Here is a 20,454-nt window from a genome sequence, read left to right as displayed (position 1 = left end):
AGTTTCTCTATATTCATTCTTTTATTATTATTATTTTTTTGCAAATAGACTAGTGTGGTTTTTGATAAGTCATAAGTATTTTCTTGAACGGACTTCTGAGAATCAGGGTTTATGTTCTTCAGGACTGATGAGCTCATTTGAGGTCCTCCAAAACCCTAATCTATAATGCGTGTCCTGGGGCTTCCTTTGGATTTCCTCTCAGTTGGACGTGCCCAGACAAGCTCACCATGGAGGCATCCTAACCTAGCCAAGGATTCTCAACTGATCCCTCTCAATGTGGAGGAGCAGCAGATCTACTGTGAACCCCTCCCTGATGACGAACTTCTCAGCCTATCTCTAAGGGAGAGCTCAGAGACCCGTGAAGAAAAATAATTTCAGCTGCTTGTATCTGCGATCTCATTCTTTCGGTCACTACCCAAAGCTCTTGACCATTGAGAGTAGGAGCTTTGACAGCCTTCCGGCTCAGCTCTCTTCAATTTATTTATTTAATAAGTCGATTGAGAAGTCATTCTCATTTATGACTCCAAGAGGCAGCAGCAACAGACACATAATTAGCTTTACACCAAGGAACAGATAGATAAAATAAAATGAAAACAGACTTAAAACAATCTTTAAGTACTCAGAAGCAGGCACAGTGACCAGAAACTATTTAGCAATGAATTATTAAAGGTAATAAACAAAACAGACCAGTGCAACACCTGCATCACTATCGACATAGCACCAATCCACTTATTGATCGCCTGCTTCATTTTTCCCTCACTTGTGAACAACACCCTGAGATTCTTAGACTACTCCACACGAAGCAGGACCTCCTCCATGACCTGGAGAAGCCATTCTACCCTTTTCCGACTTAAACGTTATCTTCAGACACAGAAAATCCAGAGAACTCATCCACATCATGACCACTTTCTACCAAGGGACCATTGAAAGCAGCCTGATGAGCTGCATCACTGTCTGGTACAGCAGTTGCACCGCATTGTGTCGGAAGCCTGCCTGCTTTGGACGTGTTTTCATTCAAACTGTAGTGATTTGTCCGAATGAACAAAACCCCTATTGCTGCCATCTTTAAAAAAAACACTAATCTCCTAAATTTCATAGCAGGACATGTGATGTTTGTTTATTAATCCTTATATTCCAGTTATGCATTGCCCTGTTACAGGAAGTTAGCATGAATCATTGTGTTCTGTAGTAAATTACCTTTCGTCACAGATCAGTTCTTTGTCATCAGACGTAAGGTCGAACCAACCCAGCACCGTCTAGCTTAAATAAGATTTGAGAAATGAGACGGCATATAAATGAAGTGCTAACTGAAGGTGAGACGAAGAATGAGCACACACACTTCTCACCAAGTAATGTTTGTCTGAGGAAAACAACTTCTTAAAAAGTATCAGCCTTTCAGCTTTTTGCTGCTTTCTGAATCCATGATAGTTGGTGAAAGCTTGTTGTTTCCTTTCACCTGGGGGCAGCAACTCATCCATAATCTTCCTCTTACTTTCTTTCCCTTATATGGCATCATAAGAGCCCTTTGAACTGTGTAGTCACTACTGAGTTTCATATGCATTGGATGGCTTGTGATACAAGTGCCTGCAAGAGGTGTGTCGTTTAGGACGCATCGGGTCGGTGTGTTCAAAGGTACTATAAGAAGCTTTTGGCAAGAGGGCCTTGGTAAAAATCCAACATTGTGCTGCGTGTGAAAACCAAAGTTGCCCCTCTCCAAGCTTTTTGAAATGTCAACAGTTTGATTCTGCATCTGTATCGTCTTTCTTGTCATTTTAGCGAGGTATGTGCTCACAGTAGAGTCCAGCTCTCCTGTTTCTCATCAAACACACAGTAGGTGGCCTTAAGGGCAGTTGTGTGAGCGCGTGTGCATGTGCGTGCATGTATATATGTGTGGATGTGTGCCAGTTTCTCAGCATTTGAAAAGCCCTCTCCAGCTTTTTTGAGCCTGTAAATCTTGTTACCAAGTGTGTGTGTGTGTGTGTGTGTCTATATTCGAGTGTGACGGTGTTTGTGCAGACCCTTTCTAACAGGTCTGCTTACAAAGACAGATCAAAGTAAGTTACAATCGCATACAACTGGAGCACCAGAAGGTGGAATCAGCAGTTTTGACCCCAAAGGGCTGGTTCCTCTTGGGGGGTGTCACAGAATGCTTGTTGTGGCTTGAAAAGATGTAAGGACATTGGCAAAACAAACTTCCTTAGTACACGCTTTTATTCGTTTTTCATTTCAGGGCAGTAATAGAAGCTCCTACACAGAGGATCAGTTATGCGATGACCATTTGTGGCTATGCCAAGCATGAGTTTGATTTAGTTTATTATTTGTTTTGTTTTTGCCATTGCCTTTTGTTTTTATCCTTATCAACCCATTTATCCATCTATGAGTATTATGCATCTATATTGGTTCGAGGCGGCAGACATCTAACAAATCATAGGTAAAAGGTAGAGCGTCTGAGGAATAAATAGACCTTTTCACAGAAACACAAAGCAATATAACATTTCTGCAAGATACAATGCAACATTAATGTTGAAGTGGCAGTGTGTCATTTCCTGGTGCTAGGGGGTAGTATATCCATTTCAGGGTAGTTTTACACCATATCGCTGTGACTGTCACTAATTCAAAAAACATTACAGTAAATTTTGCTACCTATGGAGCAGAAAGCATGAAATCTCGGTGTGACTCCTCGGACTTTGATGGTCGTTAAGTTAATTCCATTGAGAGACTGCAGTAGCGATGCTAGTTTTCTGGCACTGTAGTTTCCGGATCTGCTTGGGGTCCTGTGCCTGCCAGTGATGTCGTCATATGACGACAGTACCACTCGGTCAAAATATATTCCATCTCATTTTACATAAATGTTTTTGAAAGTGGTAACCTCCGTAAGTCGTACATCCAGCCAATCATCCAGTGTGATGTCATCAACAGGCGCAGGACCCCGAGCCGGCCAGAAGAAAATGTGGCATCTAATATGGCCCCCAAAACGTCGTCGTCGTCGTCGTCGTCTTCCTCCGCTTATCCGGGTCCGGGTCGCGGGGGCAGCATCCCAACTAGGGAGCTCCAGGCCGTCCTCTCCCTGGCCTTGTCCACCAGCTCCTCCGGCAGGACCCCAAGGCGTTCCCGGACCAGATTGGAGATGTAACTTCTCCAACGTGTCCTGGGTCGACCCGGGGGCCTTCTGCCGGCAGGACATGCCCGAAACACCTCCCCGGGGAGGCGTCCAGGAGGCATCCTGACCAGATGCCCAAACCACCTCAACTGGCTCCTTTCGATCCGGAGGAGCAGCGGTTCTACTCCGAGTCCCTCCCGAATGTCCGAGCTCCTCACCCTATCTCTAAGGCTGAGCCCGGCCACCCTACGGAGGAAACTCATTTCGGCCGCTTGTATCCGCGATCTCGTTCTTTCGGTCATTACCCAAAGCTCATGACCATAGGTGAGGATTGGGACGTAGATCGACCGGTAAATCGAGAGCCTGGCTTTCTGGCTCAGCTCCCTCTTCCCCACGACAGATCGGCTCAGCGTCCGCATCACTGCAGACGCCGAACCAATCCGCCTGTCGATCTCCCGATCCCTCCTACCCTCACTCGTGAACAAGACCCCGAGATACTTAAACTCCTCCACTTGAGGTAGGACCTCTCCCCCGACCCGGAGGTGGCAAGCCACCCTTTTCCGGTCGAGAACCATGGTCTCAGATTTGGAGGTGCTGATCCTCATCCCAGCCGCTTCACATTCGGCCGCGAACCTACCCAGCAAGAGCTGAAGGTCAGAGCTGGATGAAGCTAGGAGGACCACATCATCCGCAAAAAGCAGAGACGAGATTCTCCTGCCACCAAACTCGACACACTCCACACCACGGCTGCGTCTAGAAATTCTGTCCATAAAAGTGATGAACAGAACCGGTGACAAAGGGCAGCCCTGGCGGAGTCCAACCCTCACTGGGAACAGGTCCGACTTACTACCGGCTATGCGGACCAAACTCACGCTCCTCTGGTAAAGGGACTGAATGGCCCTTAACAGAAAGCCACCCACCCCATACTCCTGGAGCGTCCCCCACAGGGTGCCCCTGGGGACACGGTCATAAGCCTTCTCCAAATCCACAAAGCACATGTGGATTGGTTGGGCAAACTCCCATGCCCCCTCCATCACCCTTGCAAGGGTATAGAGCTGGTCCACAGTTCCACGGCCAGGACGAAAACCACATTGCTCCTCCTCTATCTGAGATTCAACTATCGATCGGACCCTCCTCTCCAGTACCTTGGCGTAGACCTTTCCAGGGAGGCTGAGGAGTGTGATCCCCCTATAGTTGGAACACACCCTCAGGTCACCCTTCTTAAAGATGGGGACCACCACCCCGGTCTGCCACTCCCTAGGAACTGCCCCCGATGACCACGCAATGTTGTAGAGACGTGTCAACCATGGCAGCCCTACAACATCCATAGCCTTGAGATACCCAGGACGAACCTCATCCGCCCCCGGGGCTCCGCCGCTGTGTAGTTGTTTGACTACCTCAGCAACTTCTGCCCCCGAGATCGGACAGTCCATCCCCAGGCCTCCCAGCTCTGGTTCCTCCTCGGAATGCGCATTGGTGGGATTGAGGAGCTCCTCAAAGTATTCCTTCCACCGTCCGACTATAGCCTCAGTTGACGTCAGCAGCTCCCCATCCCCACTGTAAACAGTGTGAGCGAGTTGCTGCCTTCCTCTCCTGAGGCGCCGGACAGTTTGCCAGAACCTCTTTGGAGCCGATCGATAGTCTTTCTCCATGGCCTCACCAAACTCCTCCCACGCCCGAGATTTTGCCTCGGCAACTGCCACTGCTGCACCCCGCTTGGCTATCCGGTACCTGTCTGCTGCCTCCGGAGACCCACAGACCAGCCACGCCCTGTAGGCCTCCTTCTTCAGCCTGACGGCTCCCCGAACCTCTGGTGTCCACCAGCGGGTATGGGGGTTGCCACCACGACTGGCACCGGCCACCTTACGACCACAGCTAGCAACAGCCGCCTCGACAATCGCAGAGTGGAACAAGGCCCACTCGGACTCAATGTCCCCCACTGCTCTCGGGACGTGGTCAAAGCTCTGCCGGAGGTGGGAGTTGAAGACCGTCTTGACAGGTTCTTCTGCCAGGCGTTCCCAGCAGACCCTCACTATGCGTTTGGGTCTGCCAGGTCTACGCGGCATGTTCCCTTGCCATCTGATCCAACTCACCACCAGGTGGTGATCAGTTGACAGCTCCGCCCCTCTCTTCACTCGGGTGTCCAAAACATATGGCCGCAGGTCAGATGATACGACTACAAAATCTATCATCGACCTGTGACCTAGGCTGCCCTGGTACCAAGTGTACCGGTGGGCATCCTTATGTTCGAACATGGTGTTCGTTATGGCCAAACTGCGGCTTGCACAGAAGTCCAATAACAAAACACCGCTCGAGTTCTGATCAGGTGGGCCGTTCCTCCCAATCACACCCCTCCAGGTCAAGCTGTCATTGCCCACGTGAGCATTGAAGTCCCCCAGCAGGACAATGGAGTCCCCTGATGGAGCACTATCTAGCACTCGTCCCAGGGACTCCAAAAAGGGTGGGTACTCTGAACTGATATTTGGCCCATAAGCACAAACAACAGTCAGGACCCGTTCCCCGACCCGAAGGCGCAAGGAAGCTACCCTCTTGTCCCCCGGGGTAAACCCCAACACACAGGCAGAGAGTCTCGGGGCTAACAAAAAGCCAACCCCAGCCCTCCGCCTCTCACCCGGAGCAACTCCAGCAAAGTAGAGTGTCCAACCCCTCTCCAGGTCTCGGGTTCCAGAGCCAATGCAATGTGTCGAGGTGAGTCCAACTATATCTAGCCGGTACCGCTCAACCTCTGCCACAAGCTCCGGCTCCTTCCCCGCCAGCGAGGTGACGTTCCATGTCCCAAAAACTAGTTTTCTTGTCCGGGGATTGGACCGCCAAGGCTCCCGCCTTGGTCTGCCACCCGATTCACATTGCACCGGACCCTTTATGTTCCTCCTGCAGGTGGTGGGTCCACAGTTGGACGAGCCCATGTATCCGGTTCGGGCTGGGCCCGGCCGGGCCCCATGGGCGAAAGCCCGGCCACCAGGCGCTCGCTCACGGGCCCCAACCCCAGGCCTGGCTCCAGGGTGGGACCCCGGTAACCCTCCGGGCCGGGTACTCCGACTCTTCGTTTTCACCGCCATGAAAGATCCTTCGAACCGTTCTTTGTCTCACCCTTCACCTAAGACCAATTTGTCATGGGAGACCCTACCAGGGGCACTAAGTGCCCCAGACAACATAGCTCCTAGGATCATTAGGGCACTCAAACTCCTCCACCACGATAAGGTGACGGTTCAAGGAGGAGGCCCCCAAAACACTAGACCCTTTCTCTATGCACTTTAGGCCTGGTTTTTATGGTTATATGTTACAAAGTCCCCAATATTGCTCAACGACTGAACATCATTTTATTCATTATCAACAACATTTGATGGATATTTCTGGTGATTGAGGATAAAAATACACATTGTCACTTTAAAGGCTTCAGAAATAACATCTACGTTAACTACTGTCTCCTTTTAGAGATAGGAGGGGTTTTAAAAATACACTTTGTGACAATTAACATACAATTAGCAAATTAATCCAGTGAAATTAGTGGACCTTTTTGCCAGCAACTAGTGTGGATTCAATGTGTTTCTAAGGCTTTACTAGTAACAGTTTTGTGATTTCTGCCATTTTTTTAGTATCAACTTTGATTTGGTTTCAAGTAAACAAGCCAGGTAGAAAACACGTCAGTATAGGCTGAGGGTTTGGTCAAAATCACCAGTATTGTCATAAAATGTACTGTGGCCATGCAATAGCAGGGTAGACACTTTAAGAAATAAATATTTAATTAACTAATTCAGATATTTTGTGATGAACTAATAACCTCAAAGTTGGGTGTTTTCCAAGTGCAACTTTTGGAAATGCTGGTCTTATAACCATAGTAAGCTAACACTATCTGCTATTTTTACATGCATTTAGCTGAAATGTTCAACAAAACACACACGTGCACAAAACATTCGACTTAAACTATAATTTCAGTTGATATTCAGCTTTTTACTCTAAACATGCACACATTGGAAGCTATACTGAACTAATAACGACCTGACTTCATTCAATCTTTTGTCGAGGTGTTACCTTATTTAACAGTGTATAGACTTCTGCACCAATCTCCTCTGAAAAGATAAGTTCTTTTGTGTGGGTGTAGAGTTGACAGTTGGGGCTTATCATCGGGCTTTTTAAATTCTTCCTGCAGACATGGGCAATATGAGGACACACAGCAAGGGCTCTGCCATATTTGCTGGTTCCTGATGTCATGCTGGATGTTCAAGAGCACTGACTCATTGCCTACCTGGAGCCACTTTGGTCCATCCTATCTCAATGCTGCATGAAAATGTTAGCATCTGGTCGTGTGAAATCAAGAGCGCACCATTCTCTGAAAAGTGATGGATACATCTTAGGTGTGTTCTTGCTGTGCGTTATTTCTAATTCCATGTTGTTGTTCTTTTTTAAAACACAGAAACGGTTTTGTTACCTGTTTTTGAAGCTACGTTTCACCGACGGCTGCCGGCTTCTTCAGGCTGACGCTGATGGCGGCGCGTCACTTCCTTCTCCATTTATGACATGACAGCTTTATCCAAAAATGAACAGATAATTATTCTACCAGCAGACAAAGGAAGAACCACAGTGGTAAAGGACAGAGAAAAATATAAACAACAGATGAACCAGATGCTAGAGGACAAAAATACATATGAAATACTTAAAAAGATCCAACAGAAAACATGAAGAAAAACATGAAAAGATTACTGAAGCCACTGCACAAAAAAGGCAAAATAACAGAAAAAATGTATAAACACTGGATTCCCACGGCGAACATAACACCAAGAATATATGGAACGCCAAAAATACATAAACAAAATACCCCACTTAGACCAATAGTTGACAACATAGGTACACCAACATACAACATGGCAAGAGATATCAGCAGAATCATCAGCCTGTTATTAGGAAACACAGATCAACACTGCAAAAATAGCATAGAACTGGCAAAAGAACTAAAGGAAATTACAATAGAAGACAACAACATACTCATCTCACATGACGTCACATCTCTGTTCACAAAAACACCAACCCCAAAAAACCATAGACATAGTAGTTAACAGAATCAGACAGGACAAGACTTTACACCAAAGAACAACCCTCACAGCAGATGACATAGCACAACTGATAGGACTGGTAGCTAACTCCACTTACTTCACTTACGACAACACAATATACAAACAACCGGAAGGCTTCGCCATGGGTAACCAGTTATCAGCCACCCTGTGAGAGTTTTTCATGGAAGACCTAGAACAAAAAGCCATAGCCACTACCCCCCCCCCCCCCCCCCCCCCAACTGCAAAATAAAACTATGGAAATGCTACGTAGATGACGTACTGGAAATCATACCAAAAGGACAAACAGAAACACTAACACAACACTTAAATAACATTGACGGCACGGGCAACATAAAATTCACTTATGAGTCAGAAACAGAAGGCAGCATAGCTTTTATGGATATGAACCAGACAGACTGACGGAACCCTAAACATAAACACATACAGGAAACCAACACACACAGACCAATATCTATTATGGACATCAGAACACCCTACCATACACAAAATGTCAGTAATCAGAACATTATATCACCGAGCAAACATAATAACAGAAGAAAAAGACTGAAAACAAGAAGACCATACAACATGCTTTAAAGACCTGCAGATACCCGACATGGGCAATAAACAAAGGAAAACAACAACAGAAAGAAAAGAACAACCTAAGCAAAGAACCAGAAACCCAGAAAGACAAGAACCAAAACCAGTGGTAACCCTACCATACATCAGAGGCATAACGGAAAAAATAAGAGCAACAATGAAAAAACACAACATAAACACACCAACAAAACCATACACAACAGTTAGAAACAGACTAGTACAACCAAAAGACAAAATATCAGCTGGACTTAAATGTGGAGTCATTTACGAAATCCCATGCGAACTCTGCAATAAAACATACATAGGAGAAACCGGACGCCAACTCAATACACGGACAATAGAACATAGAAAGGAGTGCGAGAAAGAGGCAAGTCGAAAACACACAAGAGCAGCAAAAGAAGAAGCAGAAAGTACAATAAAAAAGTCAGCCGTAACAGATCATTGCATAAGAGAAAACCATATAATGGACTGGGACAACACAAGGATCATAACCACTGAACAACAAAAATACAAAAGATGGATCAAGGAAGCAATCGAGATAAGGAGATGTGGATGTGGGACCATGAATAGGGACGACGGAGTTTACACGCTGGACCACGCATGGGACTGCATCGTCGGAGAGGGGACAGCGGGCAGCAGAGGGCGACAACGTTCACTGCTGCCCGCAGATAAACGGAGAAGGAAGTGACGCGCCACCATCAGCGTCAGCCTGAAGAAGCCGGCAGCCGTCGGCGAAACGTAGCGTCAAAAACAGGTAACAAAACCGTTTCTGTGTTTTAAAAAAGAACGACAACATGGAATTGAAGGATACATGTTTGGCTCTATCGGTAATTTGTATCGTTTCATAGTGGCTCTACCGACAGGAAGCATGCATGCATCTGCATTCATTAGATCACTCTAGCAGCAACTCAATCCTAATTTAGTTGGATTGCAGCAAATTTTGAAAACTTGAGTGCAAAGGTAATGATTCTGCTTTCTTCTCACAGAACTGGGTTTTTCTTTCTAATTTCCTTTTCCATTACATGTCCTGTGCACCCTCAAAATGTTCTTTTCATCTTCAGGTAACTTTCCCAACATTGCTAGAGTGCATTAAGTTAACAAGTTGTTCTTAATCATGCATGGCTTTTTGGCAGATACTATGGAATGAAGAAAAAAAAAGCTATCGTGTCCTGAGGTTTGCTATGTGTCTGAATGGTTAATTGGATTTACAAGCCCAAATCAAATATGTTTATAAAGCACTAATGAAAAAACGATGTGTACCACACTGTTGTACAATAAAAATATACACAAAAAAGCATAAGAAGGAATACAGTGGCAACAACACAAAACAAATCACAATAAAGTCAAGCAATTTCAGCCGAAAGCGATTGAGAACAGGTGAGTCTTCAGGCGAGATTTAAATGCCATGAGTGAGTCTACCTGGTTTACGTGTAGAGGCAATTTATTCCATAACCAGTAAAAAATGATTGAAAAGCTGTATGTATGTATATCATCGAAAGAAGTCCCAGGAGAAGGCTTGGACAATTGATAAAGCGAGCGCAGCTCTGAGGGCATCCATGCTGTCGGCTAGTGTAAACACAGGTCGCACACGTGATGTCACCATTTTTTTGTCGCGGAAAGTGACGTTGCGGACCTTAAAACTCCGGTTTTGTCTGTCCACACACAGACACCCAAAACGGAGAAAAGGCAGATCTTCACTTTGGCCGGAGTTTTTAAAAAGATCCGTTTTCGTGTGGAAAAAAAAACTCTGTTTTCGTGTGGATGACAGGCCAAAATGTAGAAAAATATCTACGTTTTGGCAGATCCCCGGCTACGTGTGGACAGGGCCTGACACAGTGTTGGAAAGTTGCGTGGTTGTGCCATACAGATGTAAAGGTCCAGAAGCAGATAAAAAGAAGAAATGAAAGACTTATAAATGGCCTGTAATGGCTAAAGGTTAAAGAAGAAGAAAGAACTAAAAAGAAAAGGTGATAGGGGTGTGAGGTGGTGAAGAACAGGTGATCTCATCATCTAGAACACAGATCTAGCAGCCATTTAATCCTGACGTGCTCAAACCCAGTGAATCCTGATAAGAATAATAAATATCTGACCTGATGTTGGGCTAAAACAGCCAGTCTGTCACTCCTGGCTCCTTGTAAAGTTTGCTGTCCCCCCGTCTGCTCCGGCAGGCCTGTGAACACCAAATCATCTCTCATGCTACGGGCCTGAAGGTCCAAAACAGTCTCCTTGCTAATCTTGTCATCCTGGGTGATCCGCTTCACTCCCTGTTCCAGGGAAGAACCGGACTCCAGCAGAGACGCGTTCTCAGCAGCGAGCCGCTCAACCTGCACCTGGCTGAACTCCAGAGATGTTCGGAGGTTCTGGAACTCCTGATGTAGAACCTCAAGCAGGCGGAGTCGCCCCTCAAATCTCAGAAGCCATTTATCTATAGAATCTAATAGTTCTAATATGTCCTTATGGGGAGATGAGGCCTCAGGTGAGTCCTGAGGACGGCTCCTCTTGGTCCCAAGTGTTTCCATCTCAGCTGCTGATTTCTTCGGACCCATAACAAAAAAACTCAAAAACTTTGTGAATATAGTTTTGTAAACTTTCTAATTTTTCTCCACTTACCTCCAAGTTGAGTGAGTTATACTTACCAGATTATTTATTGCGTTGTAAGTAAATAAATTGGGCAACAATGCATCTTAATTGTTTGTGGATGTTTTTTAAGGAACTGCCATCAGCTTCAGACGCTGCTGTGTCCGGTGATCGGCCGTCAGCGCATGCGCATCTGCCTCAACACCCTCTTCCCACTTTATTTTCTGGATTTTTAGTTTGTTTGGTTCCTCAAAATTCCACACCTGCTTCCTACCTTTGTGTTTCTCCCGTCTTCTTTAACAACATATCACATCCATTATCATGGCAGTTGCATTGTGGGAGTTCATAACCTTGTCCCATTGACACTTGAAAACGTTTGCTTGGGCTTCTAGAGAATTCTAAAATAATTTGCAAATGCTTCCATTATTTTGTGTTGAAAAACCGCAACCATGACAGAAGCTTAAAGCATCTATATTAAGTCTTTCAGGCCAACAGATGGATTAAGAATTGCATACAAATGGTGATTTTGGATCTGTGATACAAATAGGTATGGTAGAAAAGATGCTTCTCAGTAGGAAATCCTTGTTTCATTGCTTGTGCTCTTCGTCCTTTTGGCTCATGTGGTAAATTTAAAATATGTTGTTTATGTCTTAACCTATACACACCGGAGTCGATATGCTTTTGAAGCCTGATGCAACTGGAGCATCATCGCACTGGAGACAAACAGTTATTTAAAAAGAAAAGGGCCGACTCGAGAGCCAAGTCGATATTTTATAATACAAGCTAAAGGTTTAACCTTCTTTATTTCATGGTGATTTCTTCAAAGGCTGAGACATAAAAGGTTATAGTAGAGCGTCTTTCCAAGAAAACTGTCTGGATTTAGGAGGCTTTTTTTGAGTGGAGCTTTAAAGTCGAATGGTTAAAGTCATCCCTGGTCAAATGGCCGTTGCTCCGAATAGTCAAATAATCAGAAGACACAAGAAACGCCAAACGGGATACATTCAAATGCCCTTGTCTTCTAGACAATTATTCTGGATATGTTTAATGCTTTACGCTGAAATAGCGATGGTGTGTGACCCAAACAGAAAGGTCACCCATGGAGACCTCAAGACCCATTAGATGATAACAGAACCCTCTCATATTCTCCAGTTCATGGAAGCATATTAGCATTTATGTCACTTTGGGACTGTGAGCAGATATCGTTTATAACTGGGATATGCTCTCATTAGAACACACTAATACTTCTGTCATGTGTCACCTCCAACCAAGGCTCATCCAAGCATATTAGTACCTCTGGTATGTCACAGACTGCAGGCCAATGAGGTTCTTGACCTGCCATTTAGAAAATGAAACCTTGATTTGTCCATAAGTGCAACAATTTTTTTCCCTCCAAATTTTCTTTGCTACTTAAAAGGGATTTCTCCCATCAGTCATTCTGTTGCTCAGAAGGAGAGTTTGCTTAGAGGTCATTCAGCCAATCAGCATCTTACTCTGTAAGCAGGATGATTAAGTCTGCTCATCCTGATTGTGACTGTCATTTAGTCTCTTAGTTATTTTCATCTCTTGCATTCTCTTTTATCCCCACCATTCTCTCCTCTGGTTAACTCTAATCTGCCTTCATCTCACTCCCCTTTACAATTTTTTGATCAATCACTGCCATTCTCTCATGGAAAATGTGGTTAAAGGACAGATGATGATAATAAAATCGGTTCAACTTTGGGTCAGTCAGCAAATATGAATGTGATACGAGTGCTATATGCATGTCTTGGCAAATCTCAACTTAGATTGTGATGTGCCGTTAAAGAAAAGGGCCCCAGAACATGGGCAGGGTGAAATTAAAAAAGGGCAGGTTGAAAAATTATAGAGCAGACGAGCAGCATTTGAAGGTCAAGTCTGAAGGAAATTGAGGAAGAAGAATCCAGGAAATACCTGATGAGAGAAATGATCCACCATTCTTTAGTCAATCTGTTCCCTGGATTTTGGTACAAGGTCTCTCAAAATTACTAAAATATTACTTTCTTGCCTTTTAATCTGCATAACCAAAGACTTTTTGTTGTTTAATTTAGGTCTGCCAATCAACCAGAAAACGTAATGATTATTTTCGCGACTTTCAAAATAATTGCGATTAACCGATTTTAATCCAGATTAATTACCATTTCTAAATGTAACATATTTTTCATGTTTGTAATAGATTTTTAAGCTGTTAATGCAAACAAAGATACCCACCTTATGCAAATGCATGTTTGTCATTAACACAGACAGAAAAAGCATAGGAAAATGAAAAGATAACCAAACGTAAGTAAAAAGAAAAACATCTTTTGGATAATCTCTTGGAACATTAATGAGGTAATTCTTAAGCAGCTTCTTAAAGGTTAGCTTTAAGAACTGGACCTGACGATTCATGAGTTACTGTATGAAGCAGTTTTTCTTCACTTCTGATGGTGTCGCGTTTGGTTTGGTTCTGCGTGGTTTTCACTGACATCTTTGATCTAAATCACAAAAGCAGGGTTCTTCAAAAGGGGGAAGTGAGAGGACAAGAAGAAAGAGGTGTGCACTTACCCAGTGGTACCCACAGAAAAAAATAATTGTGAGTGCTTGGTTACTAATCGTATTCTGATTTGCGCCATTTTACAATAGCTGGCTTTACCGTAAACTTTAGGAAATTTCAAGCTGATTCAAGATGGCCACCACAGCTAATAAATTCCAGTAAACAGAATTTTGAGATAAAATTTGAGGCATTATTAGCTCGCAGTCAGTAACAAACACTCTGGGGCGCTAACACAAGACACACAACAGGTCATTTTGAAGATCAGATGAAAATCAATCAAGACTCTAAATTTTCTAATTGAAAGACGTGATTATTGTAAAATTCTGACATAATTAAGGCATAACTTAACTTTTAGAAGAACTTTGAATAAAAACATATTACTGTTTCCATTTCATTGTTATTGCTTTTGAATAATATGAGTAATCGCATCTAATTTCCCTTTGGGATCAAAGGAAGTATTTATGAACTGAACTGAATTTGATTTGAGTTAGCTCAGTGTTTATTCCCAGTAAGGCCTTCTAAATTATTAGTCTATTATTTATCATGTTTAGAATAACAAGTGCAGCCTTCTGAAAGAGAAGTGTAAAATGAAAAAAAAAAAAAACAAGCAAGTCACAAAAGCCAGTGAGTTTAATCATGTCCCTTAATTTAAACATTTTTACTCAGTGGCCTTGAAATGACTCAAATCTGTTTGTGTTTTCCATTTTTAATAAAGTGGTACTCTGACAGCAGCCCAAGTGTGCAGATAGAATGGGATTTAATTGGACACACCATTGTTATGTGACCTGATGAGCACATCATGAGTAAACCAAGTCATTTCCCATCATCATGGGCTTGAAACAGCCCATGACTTGAATTTAAAATGGTCCAAGTTGATGAATTCATGAAGAAATCCCTCAGAGACAGCCATGCCAGCAACATGAATCATAAAATGTAAAATATCAGAGTTAGGAAGCTAATGCGAGTGGCAGAGGAGAAAAATGATTCATGTGGCTGGATTAAGGTTACTGGAAAAAGACGCTGGGATTTGCAAGTTAATTGACGCCGGGACAATAGAACTAATGTTTTCAGACAGGATCAAAATTGTAGCAAACAGCAGGAAAAAAGAGGTATAAAAGGCGACAGCAGAAATAGACTACAGAGTAGCAGCAGAATGCAAGAGCTGAGATGAGAGTCGGAGGCAAAAAGAATCTGCGAACAGAACGAGAAGTACCAACAAGCTGGGAGAAAGTGAAGTGGAGGTAAACAAGAGACGGTGGAAAAATACAAGACAAATGGATGGAGGAAGAAACCAAGAAAACATCCTCCTTGAGGGAGGCAATAACAAGAGAAGTAGAGGACATGAAAACAGGAAGTAAGAGAAAGGTGATGCAGAGTTGAAGCTGCCCAAGTGTAGATGTGGAGGAGGAGGACAGATGAGTGAGAAAGTTGGAGAACTTCAGGCAAAGAGCTGTCCTATTTGGAATTAGATGGTGCCATTTGCAGCAAGCTCAGAAGAAGAAAAGGGACAATGGAAGTTAAAAGTAGTGGCATAAAGGTAAAAATGGCAGAAGGGAGAATTAACGAGAGGTTTAAAGGTGTGTACACACACAGGATGTTTAAGCTGAAAGAAACTTCTGGACTTTTCAGGGTCAGTTGAGGGTGTAGATTAACATTAACAATATTATTGCGTATAAAATGAATAAGTTGTATCTTGAGAAGTATGACACTTTTGAAATCCATCGAATCAACAACGATCAAAGACGAACCACACAAAAACAAGAGTGGATTATTTCTGATTATAATCTGTCACTTTGAAATGCTTGGATTTGAAAAGCCTGACAGATTTATGTCAAGAGGTCGCTAAGACTCACCCGTCTTGGCTCGTGACGGGGAAGGCTGTGGTTGTTTTAGCGTCCAGGACACAGCATTGAACGTCTCAACTAGCAGAAGCTAACTGTTAGCATTAGCAACTTCACCGCACAGCAGAAGCTCCTTAAGGCTTGTGTTATTTGTGGAGATAAAACATCAACATTGCAGAGCAAACGGCGGTAGAGTTGCGTTAACCAATCCATGGCAAGATGTCCAAATATCAAGAGATAAGACTCCAAATCCTGCTGTCTGCTATCACTCTCTGCTGCAGCACACTTGTCCGTGCTAATCCCGCCCCCCTCGTATAACTTGCAAGGCATTCATTCCTACTAGAGACCACTGCAAATGTATTAATTAAACAAGTGTTCAAAACCTTTAAAATTTGGACTTCTAAATCCTAAAAATTAGGAAATGAGAAAAGGACACGTAATCAAACTAAAGCTAGAGAAATTAAACTAGCTTTTGTATTAATACAGAAGATAATTTCATGTTTGAAAAGACAATAGTAATTAAGCATTTGTTTTATATCTCATTTAAAATACAATACTGCGATGTAATGAAGGAGCTTGTGCTCTTTCCATTCGCGTAATAAAGAGAACATGCTGTGCAGAAGTACAATAGGAGAAATTTGGGGGTTATACTTTGAGCTCCCACTGAGACGGACTCCCTTTCAACTGTCCACATCACATGTCTTCAAACTGACGAACGTTATTTATATTTAAATGAGAATTTTGTTCAGTGTGACAAAATCATTTCTGAAGCCACTGAAATAATGGAATTATTCTTGATACTTGGTTACTAATCGAATTGTGATTTGCACCATGTTACAATAGCTGGCTTTACCGTAAACTTTAGGAAATTTCACACTGTCAGATGAAAAAGTGAATTTTTTCTCAGTTAAATCACACCGATTAATTCCTGTTTTCTTTTTGTAAATTGTTGTATTTACTAGATTTAATAATAAAAGCATTCAAGCTGTTATTGGTGAGAAAAGCAGAGCAACGTTTTTTCTTTTTACTGTATTCAAACACTTCAAATGAGTCCGAAAACAGATTGATAGCAATCACGACAGACTTCTCTTTTTCATTATGTCTTTATCTTTTCCCCCTTTGTGTCTTCTGTAGCATCTTATTTCTCACAGGAAGATGATATCAGATGACTGAAGAGCTGAAAGTGATTTGAGGTGTGACTGGGTTTGAAACAAAATCTTCTCTACAACACAACATTACTCAGTGTCACAGATTTAAGGATAGAGCTGAATAAGATTTCCTTTGTTGTTCTTGTTTTGGGGGTTCTGACTGAAGCTTTTCTTTTTTGTCATAAAATCAAGGTACTCCACACCCTGGTGGCTATTTGCAGCAGAGGGATCAACAACGTGAGCAGAGTAGAAGACTAAATACTCAAATATGTAGGATTTCAATCTAGCCCAGTGCTTGTAAAGTTATATTTTACGTCAGATACTTCAGATTAAATTGAGACTCCAGTTTGTGTATATCGCAATTAAAAGTAAATAATGGTGATGTCTGCATAGCTGGTCCTAGTCTAGATTTAATGTCTGTGTGGTCAGCACCCACTAAATGTATCGCCATGGATCCATCTCAACCAAACTCCTATACACTTAAACCACAAGATAAACTGCGACCACCATCTTGCTGCAGAAGTTTTATATACTCTCAAAATCATCAAGGCAACATCCTCGATCTGTGCAACTTCGCCATCTTACCAACCAACGTCATCGTGTTTCCTACAAAGTTCTTCACTTTACCTACCAACTTCGTCACCTTACCTACTGTAACGTGATTGACACCACTCCACACGGAGGTGGGGAAAACACCTACCCTAGTGGGAGTTGGCGGTTGCAGTGACACACCACCCGAGACTCCGCACCCTGTGGTGGGGACATCACCTGCCAAAGGGGGGACTGAGGGTGGCGCTGATACTCCGGCTGAAGCCCAGAACCTTGCGGTGGGGACTCCTCCTGCCGAAGGACAGGCTGATGACGTTGCTGACACTACTGCACTACAGCAGGTGCTGGTGACCTTTAGCCCAGAGGTTGGTGACCCACCTACTGAAGGTGAGGGTGTCCGGTGCCCTGTATCACCTCTGGTTGACCCAGATCTCGCTGACTGCACCTGTGCGTCGACCGAGGGCCCTCCGGAGTGCCCAACAGCGCCGAACCCTCGCAAGGCCGCGCCAGTCTACAACCTACAATGTTCCTGGTTTCCATTTTCAGGTCTGATAAAATATGTTTTGTTAGTCGCGTGTTTCGGTCTATCAACCGCAGTTGATATCCATTCTCAGCCACCTCTAACGCGCCTGTACGAACCTGGACCCTCTTCGGGCATCACACTCCGAGACCGCCCAGGTCTACTAATGACTAACTATCGTCTATTTACACAAAAGATTTCCGTCAAATTCGACCCTGCTATGGCGTGTACTGATAAGATGAAGAATGCCTTTGGCAACCTCTCAGAAACAGGGGAACACTGTACTAGTACCCTGACACAGCATGCAGTAGCTGATGCCAGTCACATTCTAATGCAGGCACTTAAGTACGCAGTTTCCAACAGTGAACTTTCTGGTACCAGCATTGGACCAAAGCGTTTCCTGAATGAACTTTTCTCAGTTGCTAATACAATTGGCAGTCTTTTAAAATTTGGATTCTCTTCAGTCAACTCGGTTGAGATTAACACAGTTCGTCGACACGTTGATGAGCATAGCAGAGAATATCCGGATCTGCGTAAGCAGGTACTGCAGCAGCGGCGCGCCCTGAGACAGCTGGGCACGTCAGAAAAACGAACTATTGTGGTACTCAACACTCATAGCGACATTTTGTGTAAAACAACTTCTGCTGTGAATGAGTTGCATTCCTTTGAGAATGTTGATTATGCTCATACACAGATGCTGACCACTTGGCTGGCCGACTATGGTGGGGACGTGAGCGCCTCGATCGACCTTCTCTTCTTGGGGAGGATCCCTCCGTACCTCGTGTCCCAGGACATGGTCCGGTCTGCGATTGCTCGGGTGACCTCGAAGGACCCAATTTCTCTTCAGGCTCACCTGGCTTTCTCATTGGGCAGTGCTATCCCATTAAGTGTCGATCCAGATGCAGGAGAGCTAGCCTTCATCATCAACTTACCTGTTGTGTCTCCAAATAACATTTATAGATTAAGAGATGTGGTGAATGCAGGTAACTGGGTTGACGACACTCATGTCAAGTTACATACGCCTCTGGCTGTCGCGTACCATGAGGACACGCCGCACGTCAGGTTAGTCCCGTACTTGCGTGTGTGTTCTCTCACACGTGGCCTACACTTCTTGTGTCCAGGCACACCTTTTCTGCATTGCGGAGCCGGTGGTGTGTATGTGGCATTGATGGGTTGTCAGGCGATTCTAAATGTCCTATGACTGTGACTCCACGTTAACATGTTGTGAGTAGTACAGCTGTTGTTGTTGGTAACCGTTGGTTACTTAACACCCCTGCTAGAGAAGCTGATGTTTTCTATGAGCATCATGGTGTGTCTACACGAGTTGTGCTTCCCTCTCAAACCTTATGGGTAACAGTTCCACGTGGTGCTATGGTCCATGTAGGTGAGGTCTCTCTATATTACTTGGATCCTGGTGAGCATAGGTCTGAAGTAGTTTTCTCCTTTCTATGATAACATCTCATTTGCTCTTTCTCCAGCGACAGTGGATCGTGTTACATTTGATGGCCCAACCATGGTTCATGTGGGTGTGGTGAACAGAGTGCTGCGTGAGTTTGTCGGCAGATCCCGGTCTCAGTTTTCGACCAGTGTCTTACTCCTGGTCCTCCGCTGATTCTGTCGTGATATTCATTATATGCCTAAACCTCGGCCTGTTCTGGGGTTTGTTATTTGTCCTGTTCCGCCATTTCTCTGCACGGTTGGCCCTTCTGGGGGACTCGATCGACAATGTCAAAGGGCGCCTAACTCGAGCCATAGCACCGGTTCGTGAAGCACCGGCTGCCCAGGGGCCTCCGCCTGAGCCGGCTGCTCCTCCTGCTAGAACGTAGAGGGTGGAGTGATTTCTGTTGCCAGACTCGTCAGTTCTATAGTTCTCTATCTTGAGTTACACAAGTTTGTCTATGTTTGTGTGTGTGCGCGTGGTTGTCTTTCCTGTTTATACATGATGTGCATTTTGGACGAAAAATAACATTAACCCTCCCACTGTCATAATGGGTGCGACTCCGCGAGGAAAGTCGACCATTGAGCAGGGTCACCCACACATTCAAATTAGGTGTGTTGAAACAGAGAAACTGCTAAATCTTAAGCCTCGTTCAAACCGAATGGAATGGTCCAGACTCCGTAAGGCTTCCGCACAGATCAAAAATCATTGAGTGCAATAAGGTCATTCACAGTAGCTGTGGTGCAATGTGGATCTGGTTCACCAGAAAATGTTTGAATGGGGTCCATCTTTTCTGGATGTCGCATAAGAATTTTCATGAAACTAAAGAAATGACATGAACCAGACAGGAAGTGAGACATGAAATGGCAAGATGCCTCCAAAAAATTTCAAAATAAGAGCCATGTTGCATTATTGCCAGCTATTGTTTTATTAATAATAATGATAATGATTTAAGTTGACATTTCATGATAGTACATCTTTAATGCATTGTGTGAAATTTGTGGGAGCAAATTTCAGAGACATTTGGGACACAAACTGCAGTCTATGTGAACGGCAGTCCA

The sequence above is a fragment of the Nothobranchius furzeri genome, chromosome 19 (assembly GCF_043380555.1).
Source record: "Nothobranchius furzeri strain GRZ-AD chromosome 19, NfurGRZ-RIMD1, whole genome shotgun sequence".
In the NCBI taxonomy this organism is placed as follows: domain Eukaryota; kingdom Metazoa; phylum Chordata; class Actinopteri; order Cyprinodontiformes; family Nothobranchiidae; genus Nothobranchius; species Nothobranchius furzeri.
This window is presented reverse-complemented; position numbering follows the sequence as displayed.